General features: G+C 41.1%; 1 non-coding gene across 1 annotated transcript; it reads left to right on the forward strand.

The window, feature by feature from the left end:
• The first annotated feature begins 365 nt into the window (after window positions 1-365).
• On the forward strand, window positions 366-473 carry LOC130977471 (small nucleolar RNA R71). Its single transcript, XR_009085160.1, has one exon. It is a non-coding gene; the product is annotated as a small nucleolar RNA R71 (small nucleolar RNA).
• Window positions 474-10362: the final 9889 nt, after the last annotated feature.

Genomic DNA, 10362 nt, shown 5'->3' on the forward strand with positions numbered 1-10362 from the left:
ATCATACTAAAAACATACTAAAAATAATGCCAAAAAGCGTACAAATTATCCGCTCATCATGTAGCTTGCAATCCATTCAGACTCTGAGAAATCATATTGACTTGCTGAGTCAATATTTTGTTCTGAGCCAATAAGGCATTCAGAGCACCAATTTCAAGAACTCCCTTCCTCTGAGGCGTCCCATTACTCACAGGACTCATTTCGGAAGTGTACATAAACTGGTTATTAGCAACCATGTCTATGAGTTCCTGAGCTTCTGTAGGCATTTTCTTTAGGTGAATGGATTCACCTGCAAAATGGTCCAGTGACATCTTTGATAACTCAGACAGACCATCATAGAATATATCCAGGATGGTCCATTCTGAAAGCATGTCAAAAGGACACTTTTTGGTCAGTTGCTTATATCTCTCCCAAGCTTCATAGAGGGATTCACCTTCTTTTTGTTTGAAGGGTTGAACATCCACTCTAAGCTTACTAAGCTTTTGAGGTGGAAAGAACTTGGCTAAGAAAGTCGTGACCAGCTTATCCCAAGAGTTCAGGCTATCCTTAGGTTGAGAGTCCAACCATATTCTAGCTCTGTCTCTTATAGCAAACGGGAAAAGCATGAGCCTGTAGACCTCGGGGTCAACCCTATTGGTCTTAACAGTATCACAGATCTGCAGAATTCAGTTAAGAACTGAAAAGGATCTTCTGATGGAAGTCCATGAAACTTGCAGTTCTGTTGCATCAGAGAAACTAATTGAGGTTTAAGCTCAAAATTGTTTGCTCCAATAGCAGAGATTGAGATGCTTCTTCCATGTAAATTGGAATTTGGTGCAGTAAAGTCACCAAGCATCTTCCTTGCATTGTTATTATTTTCGGCCATGTCTCCTTCTTTTTCAAAAATTTCTGTCAGATTTTCTCCAGAGAGTTGTGCTTTGGCTTCCCTTAGCTTCCTCTTCAGAGTCCTTTCAGGTTCAGGATTAGCTTCAACAAGAATGTTCTTATCCTTGTTCCTACTCATATGAAAAAAGAAGAAAACACAAAAGAAAATATGGAATCCTCTATGTCACAGTATAGAGATTCCTTATGTGAGTAGAAGAAGGAAAGAATAGAAGAAGGAAAAGAGAAAAATTCGAACTCAGAGAAGAAGATGGGGTTCAAATTTTTGGGTGGAAGAGAAGTGTTAGTAGATGAATAAATAAATAGAAGGAGATGGGAGATGAGAGATTTCGAAAATTAAACAAAATAAAAAGAAAATTTAGAGTTAAAATTCGAAAATTAAAATTGAAATTAAATTAAATTAAAATTTAAAACAATTAGTTAATTAAAAAGGAATTTTGAAAAAGAGGGAAGGGATTTTCGAAAATTAGTTAGGTAGTTTTGAAAAAGGTAAGAATCAAACAAAAAGATAAGATTAATTGAAAAAGATTTGCAAATCAAATTTGAAAGGATAAGAAGTTAGAAAAGATTTTGAAATTAAATTTTGAAAAGGATGTGATTGAAATTTATTTTGAAAAAAGATTTGAAAAAGAAATTTAAAAAGATTTGATTTTGAAAACTAAAGTTGATTACTTGACTATCAAGAAACAAAAAGATATGATTTTAAAATTTAAAGATTGAACCTTTCTTAATAGGCAAGTAACAACTTAATATTTTTGAATCAATCACATTAATTGTTAGTATTAAATTCGAAAATATGAAATAGAAATAAGAAAAAGATTTTGAAAATCAATTTAAAAATTTCAAAAATATTAAGAAAAATGAAAAAGATTTGATTTTTGAAAAAGATTTGAAAAAGATAGGATTTTTAAATTGAAAATTTGATTTGACTCCTAAGAAACAACTAAATTTTAAAAAGTTTTGAAAAAGTCAACTCAAATTTTCGAAAATTTATGAGATAAAAAGGGAAAGATATTTTTTTTGAATTTTTAATGATGAAAGAGAAAAGCAATGAAAAGACTCAAAGCATAAAAGTTTTGGATAAAAACAAAAGATGCATGCAAGAACACTATGAATGTCAAGATGAATACCAAGAACACTTTGAAGATCAAGATGAACATCAAGAACTTATTTTTGAAAATTTTTTAAGAAAAGATAAACATGCAAGACACCAAACTTAGAAATTTTCAATATTTAGACTCTAATAATTCTAAAATGCATATGAAAAACAAGAAAAGACACAAAACATGAAAATATGAAGATCAAACAAGAAGACTGGCCAAGAACAACTTGAAGATCATGAAGAATGCAATGCATGAATTTTCGAAAAATGCAAGAAACATAGAAACATCAAATTATTTTTGATTTTATGATTTTATAAATTTTTTTGTATTTTTCAAAAATTAATTTGTGAAAAACAAAAAAGAAGAAAATATTTTTTTTCGAATAATTAAAAACTAAAAGCTTATAATTAAAATAAAATTACCTAATCTGAGCAACAAGATGAACCTTCAGTTGTCCAAACTCGAACAATCCCCGGCAACGGCGCCAAAAACTTGGTGTTGTTGCCGGATCAAAAACTTGGCACTTTTATTGCCGGAAACAAATGCGAAATTGTAGTTCGAACATTCAATTCCTCGGCAACGGCGCCAAAAACTTGGTGCGCGGAAATCGTGACGGTTCATGTTCTTGGGAACGGCGCTGAAAACTTAATATGCGCGTTTATAATTTTAATTCTTTGTCACAACTTCGCACAACTAACCAACAAGTGCACTAGGTCGTCTAAGTAATCCACCTTACGTGAGTAAGGGTCGATCCCACGGAGATTGTTGGTATGAAGCAAGGTATGGTCATCTTGTAAATCTCAGTCAGGCAGATTCAAATGTTTATGGTGAATTGATAATGAAAATAGAAATAAAAACAAAGTAAAGATAGAGGTACTTATGTAATTCATTGGTGAGAATTTCAGATAAGCGTATGGAGATGCTTTATCCCTTCTGTCTCTCTGCTTTCCTACTGTCTTCATCCAATCCTTCTTAATCCTTTCCATGGCAAGCTGTATGTTGGGCATCACCGTTGTCAATGGCTACATCCCGTCCTCTCAGTGAAAATGGTCCAAATGCTCTGTCACAGCACGGAATCATCTATTGGTTCTCGATAATACTGGAATAGGAATCAGTAATCCTTTTGCGTCTGTCACTACGCCCAGCACTCGCGAGTTTGAAGCTCGTCACAGCCATCCCTTCCCAGATCCTACTCAGAATACCACAGACAAGGTTTAGACTTTTCGGATCTCGGGAATGGCCGCCAATAATTCTAGCTTATACCACGAAAATTCTGGTTAAGGAATCCAAGAGATACACATTCAAGCCTTGTTTGCATGTAGAACGGAAGTGGTAGTCAGGCACGCGTTCATAAGTGAGAATGATGATGAGTGTCACATAATCATCACATTCATCAAGTTCTTGTGTGCGAATGAATATCTCAGAAAAAGAATAAGCTGAATTGAATGGAAAATAGTAGTAGTTGCATTAATACTCGAGGTACAGCAGAGCTCCGCACCTTAATCTATGGTGTGTAGAAACTCCACCGTTGAAAATACATAAGAACAAGGTCTAGGCATGGCCGTGAGGCCAGCCTCCTAAACGTGATCAATATGATCCAAAGATAAACTAAGAATGCCTAAGATAGATCCAAAGATGTCTAATACAATAGTAAAAGGTCCTATTTATATCAGACAAATTACTAGGGTTACAGAAATAAGTAATGATGCAGAAATCCACTTCTGGGGCCCACTTGGTGTGTACTTGGGCTGAGCTTTGAGCTTTAAATGTGTAGAGACTTTTCTTGGAGTTAAACGCCAGCTTTGGTGCCAGTTTGGGCGTTTAACTCTGCTTTGCAACCTGTTTCTGGCGTTTGACTCCAGAATTAGGCAGAGAGCTGGCGTTGAATGCCAGTTTGCGTCATCTAAACTTAGAGAAAGTATAGACTATTATATATTGCTGGAAAGCCCTGAATGTCTACTTTCCAACGCAATTGAGAGAGCGCCATTTGGACTTCTGTAGCTCCAGAAAATCCATTTCGAGTTCAAGGAGGTCAGAATCCAACAACATCTGCAGTCCTTTGTCAGCCTCTGAATCAGATTTTTGCTCAAGTCCCTCAATTTCAGCCAGAAATTACCTGAAATCACAGAAAAACACCAACTCAAAGTAAAGTCCAGAAATGTGATTTTTAATTAAAAACTAATAAAAATATAATAAAAACTAACTAAAACATACTAAAAACATACTAAAAATAATGCCAAAAAGCGTATAAATTATCTGCTCATCAGTAACTATCCCCCTCTTTGATGCCATACATCAAGTGCCTAAATATGCAAAATTTCTTAGGGACTTATGTATGAACAAAGATAGAATTCATGAGTTGGAGACCATTCCATTGGGAAGTTCCATTTCGGCTTTAATGGGGGCCATTCCAGAAAAGTGTGATGATCCGGGTCCTTGCTTAGTCACTTGTGTCATTGATGAGTCCAATTCATTGATTGTATGTGTGACCTTGGTGCATGCGTTAGCATTATGCCTCTTTCCGTTTATCATTTATTGAAGCTCCCACCGTTGAAGTGGTCGGCGGCTAGGTTTGTCTTGGCGGATAAAAGCATAATAACCGCGGCGGGTATTGCGGAGGATGTGTTGGTCAACATCAAGGGTTTGATATTTCCAATTGATTTCCATATTATTGAGATGCCACCAAGTGAATCCGAGAGGGCATCATCCATCCTACTTGGGAGACCGTTTTTGAGGACTTCTAGATTCAAGTTGGATGCCCATTCGGGAACCTACTCATTTGAGATAGATGGGAGAGTTGTAAGTTTTAGCCTAGAAGAAGCGATGAGGCACCCACCGGAGAACCATTCCATATTCCGGTGTGATTTAATTGACAACATTGTAGCCGAAGTGCATTGTGCAAAGCTAGATGAGAAACATGTGGTTGAAGAAAGTAGTGAAGGCCTAAGTAAAGAAGTTCAAGTAACAAGCCAAGAGCAAAAGCTAGAATTAAAGCCACTACCGCCCCACCTAAAGTACTCATACCTTGATAAAGCCCACAAGTTCCCGGTGATCATAGCAAGGGAACTAAATCCTCAACAAGAGGAAAAGTTACTATGTGTTTTGAGGAAGAACAAGAGGGCAATAGGGTGGAGCTTGGCGGATCTAGTGGGGATAAGTCCCCAAGTGTGTGAGCACCAGATCTTTTTGGAAGAAGAAGCTAGACCCGTGAGACAACGTCAAAGGCGATTGAATCCGACCATATTAGAGGTTGTTAAGAAGAAGATAACCCGGTTACTTGAGGCGGACATCATCTACCCCATTTCAGATAGTTAATGGGTGAGTCCCGTGCAAGTTGTGCCAAAAAAGTCCAGGGTAACCACAATCAAGAATGAAAGCGGGGAGCTCATAGCAACACGGGTACAAAACTCTTGGCGAGTATGCATAGACTACCGAAGGTTGAACTCGGCCACTAGAAAAGATCATTTTCTACTTCCGTTTATCGATCAAATGCTCGATTAATTATCCAGTAAATCTCATTATTTCTTTCTAGATGGCTATTCGGGGTACTTGCAAATACACATTGCTCTAGAAGACCAAGAGAAAACAACATTTACTTGCCCCTTTGGAACTTATGCCTACAAGCGTATGCCATTCGGCTTATGCAATGCACCGGCAACTTTCCAAAGGTGTATGATGAGCATATTTGCAGATCTTCTAGAGCAATGGATGGAGGTATTCATGGATGACTTCACGGTATATGGTGATTCTTTTGATCATTGCTTGGACAATCTTGAAAAAGTTTTAGAAAGATGTACTAAAACTAACCTTGTCTTGAATTTTGAGAAGTGCCATTTCATGGTTAGGCAAGGGATTGGTTTAGGACATATTATTTCCAAAGATGGTATTTCCGTAGATCCGGCAAAGATCAATGTTATATCTAGCTTGCCTTACCCCTCTTCCGAGAGGGAAGTCCACTCTTTCTTTGGACATGCAGGATTTTACCGGAGATTCATAAAGGACTTTAGTAAGATAGCATTGCCTCTCTCAAGATTGTTGCAAAAGGACATTGAGTTTGATTTGAGCAAGGAATGCATGGAGGCCTTTGACAAGCTCAAGGTAGCATTGACCCAAGTTCCCATTGTGCGAAGGCCAGATTGGAGTCGGCCATTCGAAATAATGTGTGATGCCTCAAATTTTGCTGTGGGAGCCGCATTAGCAGAACGCGAGGGTAAGATTCCATATGTCATAGCCTATGCATAAAAAACACTAGATGGAGCCCAATCCAACTACACTACCACCGAAAAAGAACTTTTGGCCATAGTTTTTGCCTTGGACAAGTTCCGAGCATATCTTCTCGGTTCAAAGGTGGTAGTGTACTCGGATCATGCGGCATTAAAGTATTTGTTGGCTAAGAAGGAATCTAAACCTAGATTGATTAGATGGGTTTTATTGTTGCAAGAGTTTGACTTGGAAATTAAGGATAGGAGTGGTACGCTAAACCTAGTGGCGGACTACTTAAGTCGCCTTAAACACACAAAAGGCGATACCACTCCTATTAATGATTCTTTTCCCTTTGAGGGCTTGCATGGAATCTCGAAAACCATTCCTTGGTATGCACCAATCGCCAATTACTTGGTATCTCGCTCCTTCCCTCCCAATCTCTCCAAACACCAAAAGGATAAGTTAAAAAGCGAATCCAAATACTATGTGTGGGATGACCTATACCTTTGGAGATGTGGGGCGGATCAAGTAATTCGGAGGTGCATTCCATAAACCAAATTCCACTCAATCTTGGAAGCTTGCCACTCCTCCGAAGGAGGAGGCCATTTTGGACCTCAAAGAACGGCAAGAAAAATCCTAGATTATGGCTTTTGGTGGCCAACTCTTTTCAAGGGTGCTTCTCATTTTTGTAAATCTTGTTCTCAATGCATTATATTTGGTAATATCTCCAAGAAGGATGAAATCCCCCAACAAACCATGCTATTTTGTGAAATTTTTGATGTGTGGAGAATCGACTTCATGGGGCCATTCCCAAATTCTAATGGCTTTCTCTACATTCTACTTGCCGTTGATTATGTGTCCAAATGGGTGGAAGCGATACCCACCCGGACGGGTGATGCTAATGTGGTCCTTTCTTTTGTGAAAAACAATATCATTTGTAGATTTAGGTCTCCACGAGCAATCGTGAGCGACCAAGGTTCACACTTTTGCAATAAGAGAATGGAAGGGCTCATGAAGAAATATAGCATCATGCATAAAGTAGCCAAGGCCTACCACCCACAAACAAATGGCCAAGCCAAGGTTTCTAATCAGGAAATTAACCACATCTTGGAAAGGATTGTGAAGCCCAATAGGAAAGATTGGAGTTCTAAGCTCACCGATGCATTATGGGCCTACCGAACGGCATACAAAATGCCAATTGGTATGAGTCCCTTTCGGTTGGTATATGGTAAAGCTTGCCACTTACTGGTTGAGATAGAACATAGAGCATATTGGGCCATCAAGGAATGCAATCCAAGTTTGGGTGGAGCCGGAGTTGAGAGGAAGCTACAACTAGCGGAGTTGGAATGTTTGAGGCTTGAAGCTTATGAGAACTCTAGGCTTTACAAGGAGAAAATGAAAGTCGTGCATGATAGGAACTGTTCATACCCTGACCGGGGTCCTCCAACTCGGCAAATTCGCAAAAGGTCCGACCTTATCCTAAAGCTCACACCTAAAGGTCGGACCTCGGACAAAGAGCAAGGAAGGCCCATCAAAAGGAACGCAGCCCAAACCTAAAGGCCGAAAAGGCCTGGAAAAGGCGGTTCCACAAAGATAAAGATAAAACTCCCAAAGATAAGATAAGATAAGAATATCTTATCCAGGGAAGATCACTGCCAACTACTATAAATACACTGGAGCACCCAGGTATGGCATTCATTCCAAATCTACACATATCTGCTTGGACCCATGCTAACTTAAGCATCGGAGTGTCATTGCAGGTACAACCACCAACCATTCTGCATACCAAGCTCGGGTCACCGAACCCCCACCACGGGCCTCTCCAGACGACCGAGCTGCACGTTTCAGGCAAACCCTCGGAACATTGGCGCCGTTGCCGGGGACCTGGAAGTCATCCCTCTACCATGGCGGACGACCCTCTCAACGATGAGCACGCTGCATCCGAACAAGAGGACGAAATTGACACCGGAGAACGACCGGACAGCCCTCTATCACCACGTACTCCAGGAGGAAACAAACAGAATCGCCCAAAAACGTCACTCCCAAACAAGGATCCACAAAATTTCGAAAGAGCGAAGAGCTCAGAAATTCTAGAAGCAGTCCGGGCACAACAAGACCGACTAAAACAACTCGAAGAGGACATAAAGAAGCAGAAAGAAACTGAACAAGATCTGAGAAGAGAAACTCGAAAGCGCAGAGAATTAGAAGAAAAACTGCGGAAAATAGAGGACAACCTGAAAGACCGAACAGAACGCGGCACCACCACCGAGGGCAACCACGATCCCTTCACGCAAGAGATCATGAAGGAGAAGGTACCGCGAAACTTCAAACCACCCGATATGGACCTCTACGACGGCACCACCGATCCAAGCCATCACCTCAGCAACTACAGAAGCAGAATGTACCTAGTCGACGCCTCCGACGCGATTCGGTGCAAAGCCTTCCCCACCACTCTCACCAAGTCAGCCATGAAGTGGTTCGACAACCTGCCACCAAGATCAATCACCAGCTTCGAAGACCTAACCAAAAAATTCCTAACAAGATTCTCTATTCAAAAGGACAAGACAAAACATGCCCCCAGTCTACTCGGGATCAAACAAGGTGACCAAGAAACTCTCCGAAAATACATGGAACGATTCAACAAAGCCTGCCTGGACATACAACACTTGCCCACTGAAGCAGCCATCATGGGACTAGCAAACGGCCTAAAAGAAGGACCGTTTAGCCAATCCCTATCCAAACGATACCCGACCTCCCTATACGAGGTGCAGGAGCGAGCGGAAAAATATATCAACATGGAGGAAACCTCCCAGCTAAGAGACTCTTCTAGGAAGGAATCAACCTACCCACTCCGAGATCGGGATCGGGAACAGAAAAAGAAAGAAGAACCCAACTCGGACAAACCACGGAAGTACCACAGCTACACCCCCCTCCGAGTCTCCTTGGTAGACGTCTACAGAGAAGTATGCCACACCGAAAAGATCCCACCGCCCCGACCGCTAAAACACAAGAAAGCAGGGAGAGATCGGTCCGAATACTGTGAATATCACAAGCTCTACGGTCATTCTACTAACGACTGCTACGACCTAAAAAATGTTATAGAAAAGCTAGCCAGAGAAGGAAAACTCGACAGATACATAGCAGAGAAAGGAGAAGAGACCAGGAAGAGAAGGCGGGAGGACAATGAAGATCGGGCCGAACAAACCCCACGAACACCTGAAAGACATGTTCACATGATAAATGGAGGTTTTGCAGGCGGAGGAACATCCAAATCCTCACGAAAAAGACACCTCAAAAAAGTCTATCACATCCGAGAAGACAGTCCCCTGCCCGAATTACCTACTATTTCATTCACCCGAGAAGATGCTCAAGGGATAATTCCCGGACACGACGATCCAATGGTAATCACCATTATCCTAGCAAACGCCAACTTACATCTCACCCTGATTGACCAGGGAAGCTCAGCAGATATCCTGTTCAAAATGGCCTTCGACAAACTCAGGCTTGAAGAAAAAGAACTAAAGGTCTACCCCACCGACCTATTTGGACTAGGGGATACTCCGATCCATCCCTTAGGATACATCTCGCTACACACTACCTTTGGAAGAGGCGAGCAATCTAAAACATTAAGCATCGACTACATTATAGTCGACGTCACTTCAGCATACAATGCCCTCATTGGGCGACCAACCCTAAACAGACTGGCAGCTATAGTCTCGACCCCACACCTCTGTATGAAGTTCCCTACCGCAAAGGGAATCGCTACCCTAAAAGGCGACCAAAAACTAGCACGGCGATGCTACAACGAAAGCCTGAGCCTAAAAGGGAAAGAGGTCAACACGATAGAACTCGGACGAGTTCAATCCCGAGAAGATCTCCGGCCGCAGCCAGAGGGAGAAACCGAAAAAGTCCAGATTGGGAACACACCTGAAAAAATAACAAGCATAGGAGTAAACCTCGACATAGGCCTAAAAGAGGAACTCATAACCCTCTTAAGGGAGAATTCCGACCTCTTCGCCTGGAAAGCCTCCGACATGCCGGGCATAAGTCCCGACCTGATGTGCCATAAGCTATCGGTTTACCCGGGATCCCGGCCTGTCCAACAAAGACGCCGGAAGCTCGGACCCGAGCACATGCAAGCAATAGAAGAACAAGTACAAGCACTGCTAGATGC

The sequence above is a fragment of the Arachis stenosperma genome, chromosome 4, assembly GCF_014773155.1.
Source record: "Arachis stenosperma cultivar V10309 chromosome 4, arast.V10309.gnm1.PFL2, whole genome shotgun sequence".
Lineage (NCBI taxonomy): Eukaryota > Viridiplantae > Streptophyta > Magnoliopsida > Fabales > Fabaceae > Arachis > Arachis stenosperma.